This window comes from Camellia sinensis, chromosome 7 (assembly GCF_055761805.1).
Source record: "Camellia sinensis isolate YWXY chromosome 7, ASM5576180v1, whole genome shotgun sequence".
NCBI classification, from domain to species: Eukaryota; Viridiplantae; Streptophyta; class Magnoliopsida; order Ericales; family Theaceae; genus Camellia; species Camellia sinensis.
In genome coordinates this window covers 114,534,498-114,559,149 of record NC_138967.1, presented here as the reverse complement: position 1 = coordinate 114,559,149, position 24,652 = coordinate 114,534,498, and positions in this window count along the sequence as shown.

Here is a 24,652-nt window from a genome sequence, read left to right as displayed (position 1 = left end):
CTCAGCATAGCCATGCTTACCTCGGTCATATTGGAGTCCGACCATGGTAAAACCATCTCACTTGGTTCAAGCAGTGAGGAGGGTGTTGAAGGATAAGCATTATCTTTCAGAAATGTGATTCCTAGGAGGACTCTACATGGAGGAGTAAAAGTCCTATTAGGATTGTGCCACACGGAACCTATAAAAGCTCATAACATCACATATGGAGAGGTAACCCAACTTTGATTCCCAAACATACAGAGCTTTTCGTCTATTTGTCTATTTTGTTGACTTTGGCATCGAAGAGGTATCCGACACACACCCGCCGGCTAGCTCACGTTTGTATTTTCAGGGAGTAAAGCGACGACGTACGGAGAAGCACAGACTTGATCAATAGGATTATACGAGAAGGTTTATTTCTTTCCCGTACAATTGGCGCCGTCTGTGGGAAGATCAAACTAGAAAAAAACCTCTTGATCAAACTTTTCCTCTTTATAAGCAATGGCGCACAACGAAGATTTGCCGCAGTCCGCCATCGACGGACAAACACCAGAGGGGGGTGCAAGGCGCCAAGGCCTACCTTCTATCCCTCCCATGGCAGACTTGGAGCCACAGCGACAGAATCCCAGGAGGGATGCAAGGGGGAGGAGGTAGACTAACAGCCCCCGTCACTCTTATTCACAAAGTCCTGGCAGACAAAGGCAGACGATCGATCCTCAAGTTCTGGAGGACCGCGTGAAGGAGCAAGATGAATTAATAAGGAAGATGGCGGCGGACATGGAGACCATGAAGCGCCAGATCAAGGAAAAAGGGGTGGTGACAGGAGTGGGGCGCAAAGGCAATGCACCTCCTCGCCACTTAGAAGATCGTAGTAGGCATACCATGACATCGCAAGCAGAGAGTAGAAGCCTCAAGACGAGCGATGCTCAATCAAGGACTTCCAGAACTCGTCACTCCAGGTCTGAGAGAACGAGATCATTAAGGTCTTACACAGAAGGAAGTACCTATCGGCCCTCACACACGCACCATACATCATCCAGGCAAACGGAGTTGCCTAGATCGTCCGACTTACGGACTGTGCTTGATGAAAAGGCACGACAGAAGGAAGATGCTAGGACACGCGATCCACACAGAGTTTCAGCCCTTCAGCGGTTGGCCCCTCGGACGCATGGAAGTGTCGAGGTTGGGATGCCAATACCGCACCTTGCCTACGAACCAACAGATAAAGCGTTGGCAAGACTCCATTGCTCGCCGTTCGTTCCGGTAATTGAGAACGCACCATTACCCTCAGGCTTCATCCAGCCAAAATTTACTACGTACGAAGGGAAGACAGACCCTTACATGCACCTAAGCCACTTTCGATAGGTTATGGCAGTATACCGACGGAACGAAGCTTTAATGTGCATCCTCTTCCCATCAAGCCTTGGTGACCTAGGCTTGACTTGGTTCGAAAAACTTCCAGAAGGCAGCATAGCCTCCTGGGCGCAATTGGCGGAGGCATTCGTTACTAGGTTCAGAATGAACACCAAAACCCCGGTGGAAATTGATCAACTGCTCTCCATCGATATGGGCAAAAAAGAGTCATTAAAATCCTACAATAGCCACTACTGGGAGACCTTCAACTAGATTGGGGACTACCCCACCAATCTCGCCATCGCACAGTACAAAAGAGGCCTTCCAGTCGGGAACAAACTAAAGGACTCAATCACTATGACACCGCCTCTCACAATGGAGGCCTTAATGGAGAGAGTGCACCAACACATTCAGGTAGAAGAAGATGGCGCTCGTGATAAATCAAAGTCTAGCACGACCACAATACCAGATAAAAAGACCGCGGCAAAGGTTAACACGGTAGAACGTCCGAACAAAAACGAACAAGGCAGGCGGGACAACGGAGAAGACCAGGATAAAAGATGGTTGAGAATCCGCACTGCCATTACCACGGTATTCAAAAAACCAATCTACTGGATCCTAAGTGAGATACGCAATGAACCTTCGTCAGATGGCCTGCCAAGCTAGGAGAAGCTCAGAAGGACTACGACGAAAGATCGCGGTGCACCTTCCATAAAGAAAAAGGGCACCACACTGAAAATTATATACCATTGAGACGGCATTTAGAGGAGTTGGTGGTAGTCGGTCACGTGGACAAATACATTGGAGGAGGGGCGCAGCCAGCCCCCTAGAACGGCGATCACCCGAACGGTATGCCAATCGACCCCCCACCTCAAGGCGTGATCAACGTGATTCATGGAGTATTCGAACCTGAGTGCGTATGCGAGCTCAGGGGCATGATAAAGAAGGTTGAGCACTTAAGAGAGGTACTACGCGCCCAACCTACCATCAAAAATGGGAGAACAGACGCCACGAACGTCATGTCTTTTTCAGACAAGGACTTGGAAAGAATATATTGCCCTCACAACGATGCACTGGTCGTCACCCTCTGCATCAAGGACTACGACGTCAAGCGAATTTTGATTGACCAAGGTAGCTCGTGTGAGATCATGTACTATGACACCTTCAAACAACTAAAATTGGAGGACAAAGACCTGGCCCCAGCTGTATCCCCCCTGATCGGATTCAACTCAATGCCAGAATGGCCAGTCGGCAAAATTATCCTGCCAGTCAGGGCAGGAAGCGTGACAAAACAAGTGGAATTTCGGGTGTTGAAGGTCCCCTCCACTTACAACATAATCTTGGGAAGAACACGGTTGCATACCATACGAGCGGTAGCTTCGTCCTACCATCAAGTAATGCGATTCCCCAACGAAACCGAGGTAATCGAAGAGGTCTTTGGAGACCAAATTATGTCCAAGCAATGCTTTGTCACGGTTAATGGCAGCCGCGCTGCCAATGGATATGTTCATTCGGTGGAAGAACCTGAGAGCAATGAACTGTTCACAGATGTCGGCAAAGCAGCTGACCAAAAAGTGGTGGAAGACTTGGTAGAAGTAAGAATAGATGAAAAGAACCTGGATAAATTCTTTTTGCTCGGATCGTCGTTGTCTAGCACTAAGAGATTAGAGGTTTTGGAATTCTTAACCTCTAACATCGAAGTGTTCGCCTGGACACCCTACGACATGCCAGGCATTGATCCAAACTTCATCTGTCACCAACTCAATGTCCACCCATCCACCAGACCAATCATTCAGCGCACTCGCAGATCGGCACTCCACCACGCCGAAATAGTTGCGGAAGAAGTGGGAAATTTGCTAGAAGCAGGAGCTATCAGAGAGGTGCACTACCCTAGATGGATTTCCAACACAGTCGTGGTACCAAAAAAGAATGGCAAATGGCGTGTCTGTGTCGACTATAAGACAGTCAACAAAGCATGCCCAAAGGACAGCTTCCCCCTACCACGGATAGATCAACTGGTAGACCTAACGGCAGGGCACAACCGACTTAGCTTTCTTGATGCATACAGAGGCTACTATCAGATCGCCATGTACGAACCAGACCAGGAGGTCACGTCCTTTACAACTCCAAGAGGACTGTATTGCTACAAGGTCATGCCCTTTGGCCTAAAGAACGCAGGGGCAACATTCCAAAGAATGGTCACAAAGATGTTCGAGCCGTTGTTAGGCAGAACAATGGAGGCTTACATCGACGACATGGTGGTCAAAAGCAAGGAAGAGAACGACCATCTGAGGGACCTAGGTGAGATGTTCCAGATTCTGAAGAGACATAAGTTGTGCCTTAATGCATCTAAGTGCGCGTTCGGTGTAGGATCTGGCAAATTCATGGGCTTCCTGGTGACCAACCGGGGTATTGAGGCAGACCCCTCCCAGATCAAAGTTATTCAGGATCTGGAGAGGCCTAACTCAGTAAAATAAGTGCAGCATCTTACCGGCATGGCAGTTGCACTCAACCGATTCATTAGTCGGTCGTCAGACAGACTACGACCATTTTTTCTAGCATTGAAAGCCAAGTTCGAATGGGACGAAGAATGCGACCGCGCTCTGGAAAACTTGAAGGAATACATGTCTTCTCCACCACTGCTTGTCACCCCAATACCTGGAGAAGAACTCTTCCTGTACCTGGTAGTCTCTCAGCATGCAATTAGCGCAGTGTTGGTCCGTGCGAAAGGAATCCAACATCTGCCCATTTATTATGTCAGCAAGACATTGCTGGGCGCTGAAACGAGGTACTTGCCATTGGAAAAACTGGCCTTGGCCTTAATGATGGCCTCAAGAAAGTTGTCGCACTACTTCCGCACCCACACCATAGTCGTCCTCACAGCTTTCCCATTAAAAGCTTTGTTTGAGAGGGAAAACTTTTCTGGGCGAATCTTAAAGTGGGCAGTAGAGTTGGGACAATTCGACATCAAGTTCCAACCCAGAATCGCAATAAAGGCCCAAGCTTTGGCAGACTTTGTCGCAGAATTTACTCTTGGAAGTCATCATATCTGCCCAGTCGACCTGACTAATGCAACCGAACTAGGAATGGAAGTTGACGCCGGAATAGCGCAACCCCTGGTGTAGGATACTCAGTCGGACCCCAAGGCAGACCAGAGTAAAGAGAGCAAGGCAGAAGCGAACCATGCTACACCAAGCCAAGCCTCACCAACAAATAAAGACTTGGTTCAATCAGATAGTGAGGGGTAGACAGCAAGTATGGACCTTGAAGAAGACACCATCAACATTTTTAACCCCACGGCATCATCTGATCCCTCCACTTGCTGGAAATTATTCGTTGGAGAGATGTGGAAGCTCTTTGTGGACGGAGCATCCAACTGCCATGGTGCAGGACTTGGCATAGTCCTTATCTCACCGAACGGCCTAGTTGTGGAGCAAGCAATTAACCTTGGCTTCCCAGCATCAAACAACGAAGCGGAGTATGAAGCGCTTCTTGCAGGTCTCAAATCAGCATCCTACATGAAGGCCACCGAGCTAATGGTTTACAGCGACTCACAGCTGGTGGTAAACCAAATTTTAAGCGACTACGAGGCCAAGGATGACAGGATGGCTAAGTATCAAGACTTAGTCAGAAAAGAGATCAGGAAATTTGAAGTAGTGAGGATAGAACAAATTAGTAGGAAGGAAAACAGCAGAGCAGACGATCTAGCAGGTTTTGCTTCAATGGCAGATACATCCATCCCTCATCCATTGCTAATTGACTACTTACCAAGACCAAGCATTGAAGACCCCGAAGCAGAAGAGGTATGTTGCGCCGAACTAGGCCCCTCATGGATGGATCCCATCATACTATTCTTAAAAGATGGCGTCTTACCAGAAGAAAAGAAAGAAGCCAACAAAATTAGGGCAAAGTCACAGCAATTTTAGCTCTCCCCATCTATGGCATTGTACAAAAAGTCATTCACAGGACCTTATCTAAAGTGTGTCCACCCCAGCAAAGTGGAAGCATTCTTGTTTGAGATACACGAAGGCATGTGCGGAAGCCACCAAGGAGGAAGATCGTTAGCCTACAGAGCCATTTCACAAGGATACTGGTGGCCATACATGCAAGCAGACTCGGAGAAGTATGTGAAGAAGTGCGAGAAATGTCAGAAGTTCGCACACCAAATACATCAGCTAGCTAGAGAACTCCTACCATTGACCAGCCCATGGCCCTTCGCAATGTGGGGCTTGGACATAGTAGGACCACTTCCAACAATACCCGGTAACAAGAAGTTCTTTCTCGCAGCAACAGACTCCTTCACAAAGTGGGTGGAAGTAGAAGCATTGGCCTCAATCAAGGAAAAAGAGGTGAAGAAGTTCGTCTGGCAGAATATCATTACTCGATTCGGCATACCTAAAGCCCTAATATCAGAAAACGACACTTAGTTTGATGGCAGAATCTTTAGAGGCTTTTGTGAAGAATACAAGATAGAGTTCTACAATTCTACACCGGCATATCCCCAAGCCAACGGCCGGGCGGAAGCATCAAACAAGGTCATCTTGGATGAACTGAAGAAAAGGTTAGAAAAAGAAAAAGGCAAATGGGTTGAGGAACTTCCTCATGTTTTATAGGCTTACTGCACCACACCTCGATGATCAACAAGAGAAACACCATTCTCCTTAGCCTTTGGCGTGGAAGCAGTAATCCAGCTGGAAGTTGGCCTCCCCACAATTAGAAGTGAAAATTTTGATCCAGACTTGAATGGAGAAGCCATAGCATTAGAGCTCGACCTCACCGAAGAAAGAAGAGAAAAAGCACTAGTTCACATTGCCTCATACCAACAATAGTTATCCAGGAAATACAATAAGACAGTACATCCAAGACAATTCAAAATTGGAGATTGGGTACTACGCAAAGTAATGGGAAACACCTTGGTCCCAGGAGATGGCAAATTAGGGCCTAATTGGAAAGGACCTTACAAAGTGGTCGGATTAGCAGGAAAAGGTGCTTACCACTTGGAAGACGAAGACAGCAAAGCAATTCCCAGACCATGGAACACTGCCAATCTTAAACTATTTTATTTTTAGCTTTACTTTAAAATACTTGTAATTTTTCTTTTCCCCAATAAAACAAGTAGTTTTCTTTTCAGCATCAGTGTTTTTATTCTGTAAAAGTTGTTTTAGTAGGCTAGGGGCATTGAAAGCATAGTTGGCCAGAAAAACCAACTTAGAGGTTGGCTGAAAAAATTAACACCCTTCCTAAGCCCATGATAAGGATCCAGGCTGCAAGACGTTTGGTCGAAATAACCAAACACTTTACTTTAGGTTGGTTGGAAAAACCAACACCCTCCTAAGCCCAGGATAAGGATCCAGGCTGCAGGACGTTTGGTCGGAATAACCAAACATTTTACTTTAGGTTGGCTGGAAAAACCAATCTAAAGGTTGACTGGAAAAACCAACACCCTCCTAAGCCCAGGATAAGGATCCAGGCTGCAGGACGGTTGGTCGGAATAACCAAACACTTTACTCTGGGTTGGCTGGAAAAACCAATCTAGAGGTTGGCTGGATTAAACCAACTCTTAGTACTCTTTCGCCGAAGTAAGGATATCGGCTAAAGAATGGTTGGCTGGATTAAACCAACTCTTCATACTCTTCAGCCGAGGTAAGGATCTCGGCTAAAGAGTGGTTGGCTGGACTAAACCAACTCTTGGTTCTCTTTCGCCGAAGTAAGGATATCGGCTAAAGAGTGGTTGGCTGGATTAAACCAACTCTTTGTACTCTTTAGCCGAGGTAAGGATCTCGGCTAAAGAGTGGTTGGCTAAACTAAACCAACTCTTGGTACTCTTCAGCCGAAGTAAGGACATCGGCTAAAGAGTGGTTGGCTGGATTAAACCAACTCTTAGTACTCTTTCGCTGAAGTAAGGATATCGGCTAAAGAATGGTTGACTGGATTAAACCAACTCTTAGTACTCTTTCGCCGAAGTAAGGATATCGGCTAAAGAATGGTTGGCTGGATTAAACCAACTCTTAGTACTCTTTCGCCGAAGTAAGGATATCGGCTAAAGAATGGTTAGCTGGATTAAACCAACTCTTAGTACTCTTTCGCCGAAGTAAGGATCTCGGCTAAAGAGTGGTTGGCTAGACTAAACCAACTCTTAGTACTCTTTTGCCGAGATAAGGATCTCGGCTAAAGAGTGGTTGGCTGGATTAAACCAACTCTTGGTACTCTTCAGCCGAAGTAAGGACATCGGCTAAAGAGTGGTTGGCGGGATTAAACCAACTTTTAGTATTCTTCAGCCGAGGTAGGGTTCTCGGCTAAAGAGTGATTGGCAGGTATACTTATAGTTACAATGTTAAGACCGGGATAAAGTATCTCGGCAAGAGAATGTTGAATCTCATGCAAGACATCAGTTAGAAAGTAAAAGTACAAGCATAAAGATCAACCGAAATAAGAGTTTGAACAAAGAAGAAGCATTCATTCAAAGTTCACAAGTAAAAAAAAAAAAAAGGTACCGAATCAAGCAAAAAGGTTGTCTATTTCCGCGTCACGTACAACTCAGAGTCCGGTTTCATCTGGTAGCCCAGTCTCATCTGGTATCTCGGTCGTCAGATCTTCAACTAGTGGCTCCAACTCAGTTGACCGAACAATAGGTTCATTACCGACTGGGGCATTAATTAGAACGACTGGAGCATTGTCTGGCTCGGTTTCTTCTTCATCATCCTCAGACTGAAGAAACTGTTGCTGAACAGATGCAGCGTACTCCGTCATCAAACCCGGGATAAAATACGGAGGAGGGTTGAAAACCTCGGTCTTTGGTCCATGACCGAGCTGGGCCACGGCCGCCTTCCATCCGCATTTAAAGAACAAGTCTTTGGCTGCCTCACATTGCTTAATGTAAAGAGCCTCCCCCTCCTTGAAACCTTGAGCATCCGCGTCATCTGCCTTCTTTTGCAGCTCGGCGATCTTAGCATTCTTCTTGCCTTCAAGCTTTGTCAGCTCACGCAGGTATTTATCTTTCATCACAGTCAGGGGCCTTTGTTTATCAGCGTTAGCCGAGGTAACTAGTCCGGTCAGACGGGTGACCTCGGCCTCTAGCTCGGCGGTCTTCTGTTGAGATGCTTCTAGCTCAGCCGTTTTGGCTTCAGCTTCTGCCATGGCCTGCCTTGTTGCTTTCCTTAGTTCTAACACTCGCTTGTGAGCGATGTGGTTTTTCTGTATGGCCTGCAAAAGGATGATAAGACACTTTTTCAGTATAACCGAGCTGAAAGTTGGACAAATTTCTTTAGAAAAAATAAAGTAAAAGGGCAACTTACCAACACCATGGATTTTGTGGACGAGCGAAGGGCCTTCAGCTCGGTCAGGTGGTGGTGGTGCCTCATGTCTCCTGGAAGACAAACACCTTTAGCCAAGTTGAAGGCCATCAGGTGGTCTTTTTCTGCGACCACTAAGTCCGAATCCGTGATAGCACGGTTCTGAAAGGTGATTTTTGGAGCCCACTTGGAGGAGGTAGCTCGATCAGAGCGCTCCGGTTGTGGGCTCGGTGGAGGGCTTGGCAGAGTGGTTTGAGGAACCACGGTTTCATCTTCATCAACAAGACGTTGCTTAGTTTGGGTAGTCCGGGCATGCTTCTTTGGGCGAGATAATGAAGGTTGTTGAGAAGGCAGAGCTACTATGGTTTCTTGAGTTTGACCGGATGGCGGTACCTCGATCGGATTTGTGTCAGTCAGAAGGGCTCGCACGGCTCTCTTCTTGGCCATCTCTTGCTCAGCAGTTAAAGGGATCAATCTGATTTGGGGCAAGTTTGGGTCCGGTTCTGGAGGGGCTTCCAATAAGAAATCAGTTACCTTGGTCTTCTATTTGCCACCATATCGATAAGTCGGTTGGAAGTCCAATAGCTCTGTCCAACTTCGGTTTTGATATCGCAGGGCGGCGCGAAGTGTATTGAGGTTAGGGTAGCTATATTGAGACTTGAGAAAGTTCGAATCTGCATAAAAAAGACAAACAGTTAGTACGGTTTAAGATGAGAAGATCGAGGTAAAAGAAAAGCGTGGAATTCAGCCGAGGAAACCCTACCGGCTACACCCTTATTCCAATTTATTCTATGGCCTGGGATCTGGGCTTGGTGGTCTTCAAAATTTCCAGATACCCAGAAAAATTCATCATCGTTCACGTCTTTATCCGGGATATCCTTTATTATTTTTTCACGCCGGCGCCTTATTCGTAAGTAGTAAACCCAGCCGTCTTCGGCCGATCCTATTGAGTATTGATGAAAGAGCTCGGCTAGGCCGAGGTTAAGACCATCCCGGTCATTTAGCGTGGCAATGCCATTTATTATACGATAAGAATTGGTGGAAAGTTGGGTAGGGCAGAGTTTGGTTTGCCTAAGGAATTCACAGAGGAGGGGCTATACAGAGAAACGTAGTCCGCACTCTACGATTGAGATAACATTAAAAGGGACAAAACCTTGCTTTCCCCAAGGAACGGTGTCTAGCTCGGCCAGTGAAAGGTGGACATTATCTGGGATTTGGTAGTCCTTGCGAAATTCAGCCATTGCACCAGGAGAGTCAACTAAAAACCTATACTTTCCCATTTGTGGTTTAAGTTATGAAAAAATTATACGTAGGTGTTAGCTCGGTTGAAAAATGATTCTGAGTAGCTCGGTTGAGCGCTCAAGAGAATGCCTGGGCAACCTAAGTCTGCAAGGTAAAAAACAAAAGTGTTAAGCACAGATCGTGGGACCGTGCTAAGAAGAAATAATGGCAAGATAAATGAAGTCCTAGCTCGGCTATGCGAAATGCTTCGTGTCTTAGCTCGGTTTGAGCAAGGGGTCTGTTAGCTCGGTTTTAGCAAGGGATTTGTTAGTCCGGTTAAGCATCTAGGGGCAGCATTCTTAGTTCGGTCTGAACTAAGAAGGCTGGTTTAGCCCCAAGTTGTAGCTCGGTCGTGGTTTAGGCTTTCAGGCATATTATTGCGCAAACCTAGTACGGATCGATAGCTCGGCTAAAATAAGTGTAAGGGTGGTTTAACTTGGTGAAACTACTTGTATAGCATGAAGAGTTAGTTCGGTTGGTTAGTCTGGCTAGACTGACATTGACTGCAATCAACTTCCTAGTTCGGTTACATGTGATTTTGGATCGAAACCAGTGTTTCTCAGGTTATTTTGTAAATACAAGTGATTCTACTACTAAATTTTTTCTAGAAAACGCAAGCCCAAGCAGAAAATAGTAATAATATGTTTTGCAAAAACACAAACACTATGCTATGGATTATAGAAAGCAAGTACAAAAACAACAAAAACAAGAGAGATTTGAGTAATTTACCAGGTCAAGCGGCACTGAAAGATGGAAATGGCACTAGGAGGCAACAGTTTCGCAGTTACAAGATTGAAGAACAAAAGAGGCTCAGAGACGAGAGAGAGAGAGAAGGAGATAAATAGTGTGAGAGTGATTCAAAACAAGGGTCTGTTTTGTGTAGAATGAAGGACGAAAAGGCGGGAACTGTTCAAAAAAACACGAGGTACGAAGACAGCGTAACAGCTACCTTCAGCCAATAAGAGCATGCCACGTGTCCTTGGGGATAAAAAGTGATTCAGTTGCAGTGATTGAAAAGACACTTTGACCTGACAGATAGAACCCGGTGTAAATTTAGCTCGGCTGGAAAAGCTAAAGAGTTTAACTAGGCTGGAAAGGCTAAAGGGTTTTTAAGCTCGGCTGGAAAGGCTAAAGAGTTTAGCTCGATCGTAAGGATAAAGTTTTTAGCTCGGCTGGTAACAGGTAATCCCTATCATGCTATGCAGATGGAATTAAGGGACAATTGAGAAGGTAATTTATATATAAATTGGGCCGAGCTAGGTAATGGGCCGTTCATTGGGCCACGGTAAGAAGGGCTGGATAAAACGAAGCTTGGAGTTAGCCCGGTCCGGAGAACGCCTTATTATTATCCCGGTCCAAAAGAGCCTTGAAGTTATTCCGATCTAAAGAAGCGTGGTGATTAGCTCGGTTTCCATACTCAGAGTTAGCCCGGTCATGGCATATTATGGATAGCCCGGTCAGAACCTAGCTATTCGTTAGCTCGGTCAGGACCTTGATGTTTTGTTATCTCGGTCTAATCACGCCAGGGTTTGTGCAGGAGGAATCGGGGTAAGAGCAGTGAAAGGAAGAACCAAACTAGCTATAGTTCGGCCTACTCTGCGGCTCAGCATAGCCATGCTTACCTCGGTCATATTGGAGTCCGACCATGGTAAAACCATCTCACATGGTTCAAGCAGTGAGGAGGGTGTTGAAGGATAAGCATTATCTTTCAGGAATGTGATTCCTAGGAGGACTCTACATGGAGGAGTAAAAGTCCTTTTAGGATTGTGCCACACGGAACCTATAAAAGCTCATAACATCACCTATGGAGAGGTAACCCAACTTTCATTCCCGAATATACAGAGCTTTTTGTCTATTTGTCTATTTTGCTGACTTTGGCATCAGAGAGGTATCCGACACACACCCGCCGGCTAGCTCACGTTTGTATTTTCAAGGAGTAAAGCGACGACGTACGGAGAAACGCAAACTTGATCAACCGGATTATACAAGAAGGTTTATTTCTTTCCCGTACACAAACCTAAAAAACAAACAATATCAACATAACTAACAACCAATGAATATCCTATTAGAAGAAATCACAGCACTATTTGGTTGATGGACTTCACAAGGCACCACAAATCACAATCAAGAAAAGAAGGTTGTATTGGATTTCTCGAAGGGAGGCAAGTTGTAGATCTTTGCTGTTAGATTCTGCCACTCCCGTGGCTTCTTTCATAGTGATTCGAAATTGGAGAATCTTCTCATTGACGAGAACTAGGATCTGAAAGTCACGGATTTCAGATCATGTACACGGACACACACACACACACACACACACATATATATAGAGAGAACGTTGGAGATGAGGCGGTGGAGTAGGAGCAACCGTCGTTGGAGATGAGTCAAAGCGAGTGGCCTATTGTTTTCAGATCTGAGATGAGGAGCGACCTTCATCATCGAAGATGAAAATGACAAAGAAGAGGAAGAGAGAGGCCGTTGTCAGAGATGAGGCGGCTACAGTCACGGTGGCGGAGGAGACATCGGTGTTGGAGGCGGATGAGGAGGCTACGGTAAGGGAGAGGAAGAGAGAGAGAGAGAGAGAGAGAGAGAGAGAGAGAGAATGAATGTGAGAGTGGGTGTGATATGGATGTGGGTGAGAAGGAACCTTAAGCTACAAAAATATATATATTATGAATCTTTCTTATTATTAAAAGTTAGAAAGGGATACTAGACTAAAAATATCCCTTTAGAAAAATATTACTAAAAAAATAAAAAAATTTACGATCTCAATATAAATGTTTATAAAGTTTACCACTTATATATACTTTTTTTTTTCCTTTTCTAAATTTACACTAAATTGCAATTCTCCCTTAAAATTATGTACGTGATCGAATTATTAATTCAATCGCCAAGGCCAACTACACTAAACAAAAGTAGCTGTTTGGTACCACTTAAAACATGTAACTTCTAGCTTTCGATTAACTTAAGCTATTGTTGCATGTTTGGTCGAACTTATACATGGAACTTCTGCTTAAATTATCTTATGCGAAAAGTTATTATTGCACTATGATTGTCTAATTTGATAGAATTATTCATATATTTATAAATAATATCTTAGTAATTTAAAAGAAAAAATAAAACAAAGTTTTTTGAAAAACATGTTAATTGATCACTGGAGATAAAACCTGAGAATAAGATTTAATCAATGCTCTTAAGAGGCCACTGAAGGTTTCTTAGGTCCGTAACTAGAAATAGGGTTAGGCTGGGCAGGATTGAAAAAAAAAAAAAAAAAAAAAAAAAATTATCCAAAAGGTATAGATAAGTTAATAATAAGAAAATTAAACTTTAACTTTAAATCAAATAAAGGTTTGTCTCCCAGTCAAGTGGTGTTAGCTCAGTGATTTATTATTATTATTATTATTTTGGAAAATTATACTAGTATTACCAATATTTTATTGTTTGTGTTATTTTAGTTCCTATACTTTAAATTGACTCAATTTTGACCATTAATTTTTGAATTTTGTATAAATTTAGTCCAATTAATAAAACTGTTAGTTTATTTGGACAAAAAATGATCTCTGAGTTGATTAAGATTATATCATTAATTAATCAAGTTTATAATTTTGTCCTTAAAGATATAACACAAGCGATTTTTATGTGTTGTTGGTATTTTTCCATAATAATGTAAGAAAAATGTATAAAATAAAATAGATAGAAATGACAAAATATTTTTTTTTCTATTATTAAAGAATGAAATACAGAATAAACTATACAACTAAAAATACATAAATAAACTAGATTACATCATGAAATATATTACAAAATGGATTCCCATTAACATATAAAATAATATGTAAGAAATAGTTCAAATCTAAAAATTTAAAGAACAAAAGATAAGAGATGCAAACCGAAACCTGTGTGATACCACAATTTCTTTAAAACAGATTCACCGCCTCCCGATGGGTGCTAGAGGTATGTCGGCGTCTGTCTCCCATACGACGGTCGAAACCAAACTAATGCAGAAACACCTTTTGAATAGTTTCGGCGAACTTGACAATGGCTGTACTGTTAGACTTTATTTATTTTGATGATTTATTTAATTATGTTTTAATTTATTTGGAAGAAAAAAATACAATCAAAATTTATTTTGATGAATTATTTGAAAGAGAAAAATATAATCAAAATTTATTTTGATGATTTATTTGAAAGAGAAAAATATAATCAACATTGTTTTTGATGATTTTATGTTTTAATAAAATCAAAATTTATTTTGTCCCATTATTTTTCACCTAAACCTTTATCCTAAATGTTATTAGAATATATTTAATATTTGATTAAATCAGGAGTTTAAACAGCCCAAAAACAGAGGGTCAAATAGCCTAGCACATCAGTAGTTCAAAAGGTTCAAGTGGAAGATATTCAAATTTGTAATAATGGAGTGGGAGATATTCAAATTAGTCATGATGGAGTACAACGGCTATAAATTCAAATGAATACAACGGCTATAAGCGACTATAAGTTTCATTATATATACCAAAGCCTCTAATGTAAACAAGCTACAAAAACCTGAAAATATTCTTTGATTTATAATCACTCACATCTATTCTTAGAAATGATACACTGAGCCTTATAGCTTTAAGCTTATCTTTCCCGTGTGAGGTTTACAGAAAAACCAGAGCTTCATTTTTATATCTATCTTTGAGAGATAATTCTTGTAGGTTTCTGTGAAAGCAAAAACATCTTCTTTTCATCCTTGTAAGAGTGTAGTACACTCAGTGTTCTTGACTTAGAAAGTCAGTGTAAAATCTATGAAGGATTGCTCCATCTGTGAAAAGGTTGCTAGCACCCTGTGAAGCTCGAGTATAGTGGAAAATCTTAAGTGAAGCTTGAAGGAGTGGACGTAAGCCGAGTTGAAGCCGAACCACTATAAATTTGTTTGCGTCTCTCTACCTTATCTCTTTATTTTATTTTAAATTGCCATAGTTATATTTCACATTTTTACTGTGCTAAAATCATTAACTAACATAGTTGTTAAGACACTTGTGTTAATTATTTTTATTTCATTAATTATATTTATCTACTGTGCTAGTCATAATTTTTATTAGGGTATTATTAATTTTAATTATAAAAACCTAATTCACCCCCTCTCTTAGGTTGTCTTTTGGGTAACAATTAGTATCAGAACCTATACTCTTACTTTAGATTTAACCATCTAAGAGTTTCGATCAATGGCAACCTTAGCTAGCACTAGCACTACTGAAGGACAAGCCACCAATAGGCCGCCATTATTTGACGAAAACAGCTATAGTCATTGGAAAGATAAGATGACCCTATACCTACAAGCCACTGATTATGCTATTTGGATTATTGTCACCAAATGTCCAAAAATTCCTACCAAATTAGTAGATAATATTAGTGTACCTAAAACTGAAGATGAATGTGATGAGAGGGATCACAAATTATTGCAAGCCAATGCTAAAACCAAACTCACCCTTATTTGTATATTAGACTTTAAGGAGTATAATAGAATTTCAAGTTGTGATTCGGCAAAAGAAATTTGGAACAAACTTGAAGTAACTTATGAAGGTACAAACCAAGTAAAAGAATCTCGTATTGATATGCTTGTTCATAGTTATGAATTGTTTAAAATGAACTCTGATGAATCTATTTCAAGTATGTTTACTAGATTTACTGAAATTGTAAACTTTTTGAAATCTCTTGGCAAAACTTATACTAATAGTGAGTTGGTAAGAAAAATTTTTAGGTGTTTACCAAAGAATTGGGAAGCAAAGGTCACCACCATTATAAAAGCCAAAGATCTCTCCACACTTGGATTGGATAAGCTTATAAGTTCCCTTATAACTCATGAGATCACCATGAAAGGACATGAGAATGTTGAAAACAAAAAGAAAAGTGGAATTGCATTCAAAGCCTCATCAAATGAAGAAGAACATGAAAACTCCAGTGAGGATGAAAGCTATGCCATGTTTAGTAGAAATCTCAAAAAGTACTTCAAGAAAAACAATTATGGAGGAAGAAGACCTTTCAAGAAAAAGTACAAGAAAGAACCTATTATTTGCTATGAGTGCAAAAATCCTGGACATATAAAGATGGATTGTCCAAAATTGAAGAATCATGGAAAAGACTACAAAAGAAACAAAAAGGCCATGGTAGCAGCTTGGGGAGAAAGTGAAGATGAAAGCTCAAGTGATGAAATTGAAAATGAAGTAGCCAACTTATGTCTCATGGCTCTTGAAGATGAAGACTCTACTCAAGATGAGGTAACTACTCTTTATGAAGAACTTGAAAATGCATTCCATAAACTATCAAATGAATTTAGAAAAGTTTGTGCCAAAAATAATGTGTTGAAGAAATCTGTTGCATCTTTATCTATTAATGTAGATGAATTAAAGAAAGAAAAAATTATTTTGAAAAATGATTTTGATACTATCTCTAATGAGAAAACTACTTTAAAAAACAATGTTGATGATTTAACAAAAACACTTGAAAATTTTGTAAAAGGTAGAAATAATCTCAACATGCTTCTTGGAAATCAAAGATGTGTTTTTGATAAAAACAGGTATTGGATATGACCCTATTAAGAAACAAAAGAATCTCAATACAATTTTTGAAAAGGCACCTCTCATGACACACCCTCATATTACTTGTCATTATTGTAGAAAGAAAGGCCATTATATATCTTATTGTCCATTTAAAAAGAATATGAACATGTGAATTAAAAAAATTTGGATTATTAAGGGATCTAACAAAACTAACCAAGAAGGGCCCAAGAAACTATAGGTACCAAAAATCAACACTTGATTGTCATCTTGTAGGTTTGCTTTAAGTCCAATGCTAAAGAAGGAAAGTGGTACCTTGATAATAGATGTTCCAGACACATGACCGGAGATAAATCATTCTTTTCTAAACTATCAGCGAAAGATGGAGGATTTGTTACTTTTGGAGACAACAAGAAAGGAAAAATCATCGGTATTGGTAGCATCGGTATTTCTCCTAACCCTTCTATTGAAAATGTTTTACTTGTTGATAGACTTAAGCATAACATACTTAGTATTAGTCAATTATGTGATAAAGGTAATCGAGTTATTTTTGATAAATCACATTGCACAATTGAAAACACAAATGATCATAAAGTTTTATTCGTTGGTAATCGCCATGATAATGTTTATGTTTTTCATCTTAATGATCTCTATGCCAGTGATGTTAAATGTTTATATGTTAATAATGAAAATAGTTGGTTATGGCATAGAAGACTTGGTCATGCTTATATGGATTTAATTGCTAAACTTTTGAGAAATGATTTGGTCATTGAACTTCGAAAAATTAAATTTGAAAAAGATCATCTTTGTAGTGCTTGTCAACAAGGAAAACAAACTAAAACATCATTTAAATCAAAATCTCATATTTCCACAACTAGACCTTTACAACTATTGCACATAGATTTATTTGGTCCCTCAAGAACATCTAGTCTAGGTGGTAAACATTATTGACTTGTTATTGTTGATGATTATTCAAGATTTACATGGGTTATGCTTTTAGCACACAAAGATGAAACATTTTCTTTTTTCACAAAACTCTGTCGTAGAATTCAAAATGAAAAATGCTTTCTTATTTCTAATATTCGAACTGACCATGGTAGAGAACTTGAAAATGAGAAATTTGAATTGTTTTGTGATGAGCATGGTATCGGACATAATTTTTCAGCACCTAGAACCCCTCAACAAAATGGTGTAGTAAAAAGGAAGAATAGAACTTTAGAAGAGATGAGTAGAACAATACTTTGCGAAAATAATCTTCCTAAATATTTTTGGGCTGAAGCCGTTCACACCATATGCTATATTTTAAATCGTGCATTAATTAGACCTATTCTCAAAAAGACTCCTTATGAACTTTGGCATGATAGAAAGCCCAAGATTAGTCACTTGCATGTTTTTGGTTGTAAATGTTTAGTGCATAATAATGGTAAGGATAACTTAGGTAAATTTGATTCAAAATTTGATGAAGCAATTTTTCTTGGCTATTCCTTAACTAGCAAAGCTTATCGTGTTTTTAATAAAAGAACTCTTGTTGTGGAAGAATCTATACATGTGACATTTGATGAAACTAACATCTCTGCTCAAAAGTAAATTGTTAGTGATAATATAGATTTGGAACAAAATGTGAAAGATTCAAGTATCTACAAAGAAGAGAACCAACCATGTAAGTTGAACAAAGAGATTGAACAACCTATTCTCCCACCTCAAGAAGAAGGAGGAAATAATGATGATTTGCCAAGAGAATGGAAGTTTGTTTATAATCACCCTAAGGATTTAATCCTAGGTGACCCTACAAAAGATATTGAAACTCGCTCTTCACTTAGAAATATTTGTAGTAACTTGGCTTTTCTCTCACAGATTGAGCCTAAAAACTTTCAAGAAGCCGAATTCGATGAACATTGGATGATAGCTATTCATGAAGAGCTTAACCAATTTGAGAGAAACAAAGTGTGGGAACTTGTGCCAAAACCTAAAGATTATATCATTATCGGTACCAAATGGATCTTTGGAAACAAGCTTAATAAATCCGGCACAATTATAAGAAACAAGGCTAGACTTGTTGCACAAGGATACAATCAAGAAGAAAGTATTGATTTCGATGAAACATTTGCTCCCGTTGCTAGATTAGAAGCCATTCGCATGTTACTTGTATTTGCATGTTACTTGTATTTGCATGTTTTAGAGATTTCAAACTTTATCAAATGGATGTAAAAAGTGCCTTTCTTAATGGTTTTATAAATGAGGAAGTTTGTGTTAAACAACCCCCAGGTTTTGAAGATCATGCTTTTCCAAATCATGTTTTTAAATTATCAAAAGCTTTATTTGGTTTGAAACAAGCACCTCGTGCATGGTATGAATGATTAAGTAAATTTTTGATTGAAAATAATTTTTCTAGAGGAATGATTGACACCACACTTTTTGTTAAAACTAAAAATGATGATTTACTTTTTGTGCAAATATATGTGGATGACATTATATTTGGTGCTACTAATGAAACCTTGTGTAAGGAATTTGCTAAGTGTATGCAAGGTGAGTTTGAGATGAGCATGATGGGAGAGCTAAATTATTTCCTTGGGCTTCAAATCAAACAATGTAAAGAAGGAATTTTTATCAACCAAGCTAAGTACACAAAAGAATTACTCAAAAAGTTTGGTATGTATGACTCAAAAATAGCTGGAACACCTATGAGCACATCCATTAAGCTAGACAATGATGAAAAATGTAAGTCCATTGATCAAACAAAATATCAAGGTATGATCGACTCACTTCTTTATTTAACTGCAAGTAGACCCAATATTATGTTTAGTGTTTGTATGTGTTCTAGATATCAATCAAATCCTAAGGAATCACATCTCAGTGCTGTTAAAAGAATTTTTAGATATTTTGTTGGCACTCAAAATTTGGGACTGTTTTATCCTAGAGATGTTGCATTTGATTTAATTAGTTACTCGGATGCCGACTTTTCCGGATGCAAACTTGATAGAAAAAGCACCAGTGGCATTTGTCACTTTCTTGGTAACTCATTAGTATCTTGGTTTAGCAAAAAAGTAAAATTTTGTTGCTTTATCAACGGCCGGAGCTGAATATATAGTTTCCAGAAGTTGTTGTGCCCAAATACTTTGGATGAAACAACAATTGGAGGACTTTGATTTGCATTATGATCATATCCCTATTAAATGTGATAATACTAGTGCCATCAATTTAAGCAAAAATCCGATTCAACACTCACAAACAAAACATATTGAAATTCAACATCATTTTTTAAGAGATCATGTTCAAAAAGGGGATATTGTACTTGAATTTGTAAACACCGACAAGCAATTGGCGGATATTTTCACAAAACCCCTAAGCGAGGATCGCTTCAATTTTCTTACTAGCGAGCTTGAAATGTCGATTTCTACTTAAAAAGTTTTGTTATGACTGTGAAACTTGAATTTTTGTTAAAATGATATATGTGTATTGCTACATTGATATGGAAACATTTATATCAGTTGAATGTTCTCAAGTCCTTCATACATTTATTCTCCTTAACAGTTTGCTATTCTCAACTATGTAATTTTTTTTGGTTCTGCATCTTGAGGTAAAGTTAACTTTGCATACATTATTTTTTTTTTTTTAAACCCTCATGGTATTTTTTTTGCATTATCATTCCAGCAACACCAACATCCCATAAAGTTTAATTTCTGCTGGTATTATTTTATTTTATTTTTATTTTGCTATTAGTCTTAATTTCTTTTATTTTTATTTTTATTTTTTTCTCATTATTATTTTTTGTTTGGACTTAATTTTCTTATTTTTTTCTGCTTTTTAATTTTATTTTTCAGTATTTAAACACAAAAATAAAAACAAATCAAAATAAAAATATTTACATAAAAAAAAACCCTTCATTTTTTTTTACGGCCACACGCCGATCAAAATAAGTATACAAAAAAAAAAAAATCTTCATTTTTTTCCGGCCATATGCCGATCTTACTTACTCACCTCTTCCATCGTTTTCTTCTTTTTTTTTATCACCTTAGGCGACCCTTGACGCCCCTGCCCCCACGCTTTCGTCGAGAGCAACAACTCCCTGCTGACTATCAAAGGCCAAGAACGACGTTGCTCCAAATTGGGCCATGGAGGTGGTCTTCCGTTTAAGCTCTTTATTTTCGGCCTTTAGTGTGCCTATTTCTGCTCGCGCATCCTTGTACATGCGCTGGAGCAAAGAGAGTTAGGCGTTAACCTGATGGAGCTCACTCGTTCTGTTCTGCAATCGGTGAGCCAATTTTGTGACTGCCGTCACTGTCTCCATGCAAGACGTTAATGTGAAATGATTGGCTTCTATGTCAGATTGAGCTGCCATGATTTGCTCAATCGACATCATAGGAAGGTTAGGAAGAGGAATGACAGGAAGAGTAGGAGTAGAGGCACTCGGTCTAGCAGAGTTTATGGGATCATTCAGGTCCAGAAATAGAGTGAGAGGACGGGATGAGGAAGCCATGGTTTAGAGGTGAGCGGTGTAAAAGAAATGAGTTGCAGAGAAATAGAAGAGAACAGACTAAGGTTTGGCTTCCTCCGTTCAGTTTTTTTTTTTTTTTTTTTTGTCTCTTGATGAGGAAGAAGAACAAAAGAGAGTGGTGAAGAAGAGATAGAAGAGAGTGAGGTGAAGAAGAAGAAGCAGACGAGTGTGATTAAGAAGAAGGCTGAAGAGAAGAAGACAAGGATGAAGAGATAGCCGAGGTGAGCGGCAATTGAGGAGAGCTGCTTTTGTCGGTCGGCTGACGCAAAAGCGAGGCCGCGTGTTCGATACAATTTTCAATGAAAAAGAGAGGTGCGAGCGATTCATATATATATATATATATATATGTATATGTTTTGATTATCTATTTTTTGATGCCATTTATCACTATCATTTTCCTCCTCCTCCTTCTCCAGATTTTGACCTATGATTTCCTTTTGATAATGTCACAGCGGGAGAAATATGATGTTATGTATTATGGTATTATTTTCAAATTATGGTATTATTTGAAAACTAATTTGATGATTATGTATTTATAGTTTGATATCTTAGTCTCATATCATGTCTCTAATTAAAGCTTATTTATTACACATGTGCTAACTTATGTATTTAGAAATGAATTCAGGGAGCATGATTTGAGGGGGAGCTTTTCTTACTCTCAAATCAAATCAAAACATCATTGTGTGCCATCATAAAAAAGGGGGAGATTGTTAGACTTATTTATTTTGATGATTTATTTAATTATGTTTTAATTTATTTGGAAGAAAAAAATAGAATCAAAATTTATTTTGATAATTTATTTGAAAGAGAAAAATATAATCAACATTTATTTTGATGATTTTATGTTTTAATAAAATAAAATTTTATTTTGTCCCATTATTTCTCACATAAACCTGTATCCTAAATGTTGTTAGAATGTATTTAATATTTGATTAAATCAGGAGTTCAAACAGCCCAAAAAATAAAGGTTCAAACAGCCTAGTACAGCAGCAGTTCAAAAGGTTCAAGTGGAAGATATTCAAATTTGTAATAATGGAGTGGAAGATATTCAAATTAGTCATGATGGAGTACAACGGCTATAAATTCAAACGACTACGACGGCTATAAACGGCTATAAATTCAAATAAATGCAACGGCTATAAACGACTATAAATTTCATTATATATACCAAAACCTCTAATGTAAACAAGTTACAAAAATTTGAAAATATTCTTTGATCTATAATCACTCACATCTATTCTCATAAATTATACACTGAGCCTTATAGCTTTAAGCTCATCTTTCCCGTGTGAGGTTTACAAAAAAACCAGAGCTTCATTTTTATATCTATCTTTGGGAGATAATTCTTGTAGCTTTCTGTGAAACCAAAAACATTTTCTTTTCAACCTTGTAAGAGTGTAGTACACTCAGTGTTCTTGACTTAGAAAGTTAGTGTAAAATCTGTGGAGGATTGCTCCATCTGTGAAAAGGTTGCTAGCACCCTGTGAAGTTAGAGTATAGTGGAAAATCTCAAGTGAAGCTTGAGGAGTGGACGTAAGCCGAGTTGAAGCCGAACCACTATAAATTTGTTTGTGTCTCTCTACCTTATCTCTTTATTTTATTTTAAATTGCCATAGTTATATTTCACTTTTTTACTGTGCTAAAATCATTAACTAACATAGTTGTTAAGACACTTCTGTTAATTATTTTTATTTCATTAATTATATTTTTCTATTGTGCTAGTCATAATTTTTATTAGGATATTATTAATCTTAATTATAAAAACATAATTCATCCCCTCTCTTAGGTTGTCTTTTGGGTAACATGTACTCTCTCTAATAAGAACCAAAGAAGAAGCTAGTAAAAGAATATAGGAAAAATGTAGGCAAATAGAAAAATAATACGTGGATAGATAGGCGCGCAGATAAATAGAAATGTAGGGGTAATATGGTCTTTGTTCATTTAGTTTCAAAAGAATAGACTATGGAACTATTGACAAAATCTATTTTTACATACCTATTTATTTCAGTGCATATATTTAATAAAATTTATTTTAATAACAATTATATCTTAAAGTAAAATAATTATAATGGACATTAAAACACAGCTTTAATATTATATTCAAATCTTCTTTATACACATCTTTTAAAAATAAAAAATTACATTAAAAAAAAATACTAAATTGATATTGTAGATATCATAACATTTAGACTTATTTTATTTGTTGTAAATTATTTTTATTAAAATATTTTTTTCATTTTGTGATATTTGACCATATAATATGTTAATGAAATAATTTTTAACAAATTATTTTATATTGGATCATGTAAAATCATTTATAAAATTATATTTAATAAGTCATTTACTACATTATGTTTTGATTTATTTAAAAATATTTTCTAACAAATATTCTCATCTCATAATGTTTTTGTCATGTTTAAACTTTTCTATGACATTTAAAATGTTCTGAATAAAAAAAAAAAAATACAATGATTGCAATCAAACAAATTAAATATATTTACATTAAAATAAATTTAATTTATAAAATCTATCTTAAAATCACTATGATTTATTTTATTAATTTTCATTTGAGATAATAGAAAAGGTGTTGATAAGTTTTTCTTTTTTGACAAGTATATATATTTTTTTTAAATATTGAAAGTACTTTTATACTTTGACTGCATAATTATTTGGTATATACATTCATATATATTATTTAATAATATTTTTATTTAATTATTAATTATAAATTATAAATTTTTAAATAGAAATCCTACATTGTATGGAATTTAAAACTAATTTTATATGTATAATCATGATTGTTTTATATGACTAGTTATGTGATTAATTATAATTATATGTCCATGGTCATGTTGATATATATATATATATATACTAGCATATGCCCATGCTTGAAGGCACAGTGTAATTCATAACCCATATCTAGGTTTGTTACGTTTTTATTCTTGGCAACCCCGTTTGACAAAACTCCTTTAAGTTGTATTTGTTTTCGCACCTTTTATTTCAGTGAGGCTATGAGTTTATTAGATGTGAATCCAACCCGAATCGTGCCTTTGTCAATTTCCATGGATCAAAACCGAAGTTGTAACAGGATCTAATTTTCCAGATTTTCCAAATTTTGGTCGGCTTGCTCGAGCGGGGAAAGTGACGCTCGAGTAGGGATTGCAAGCTCACAGCATCTCTGCTTCGCCTGAAAAAGTACTGGATGGGGTGAATCTCCGTTCGAGCGTGGAAACATTCGCTCGAGCATGAAGCCTATATGAATCACACAATTTTGAAGCCTCCGCTCGAGTGGGAATTGCCACGATCGAGCGGACCGCGCGAACACAGATTTTCGGATTTCTATAAGGATTTGGTTTTCTTCCAAAACTAGGATTATTTTGGTTTTCTATAAATAGTTGAGTTTCTCCCAAAACTTGGACAAGTTCTCCAGATCTTCTTTTTGGGTTCTAAGGTTTATATCTGGAGATTTTTTGCTAGTTTTCTTTGATGTTTTGATTAAGTATTCAACTCATGGTTTAAAGAGTATACATCAAAGGATTGTTTGTTTAATTCTACACAAAAGAGAGAGTTGTTCTTCGGTGGATTCTGAAGAATTCGAGCCTGAAGGTTTGGTGGATTCCGGAGTGGCTCATCATCAAGACAATTCCGAGGTGAAGACGGGGTTGGAAGAGACACAAAGAAGTTGGTTCAATTCGGGCGTGGATTTGCTA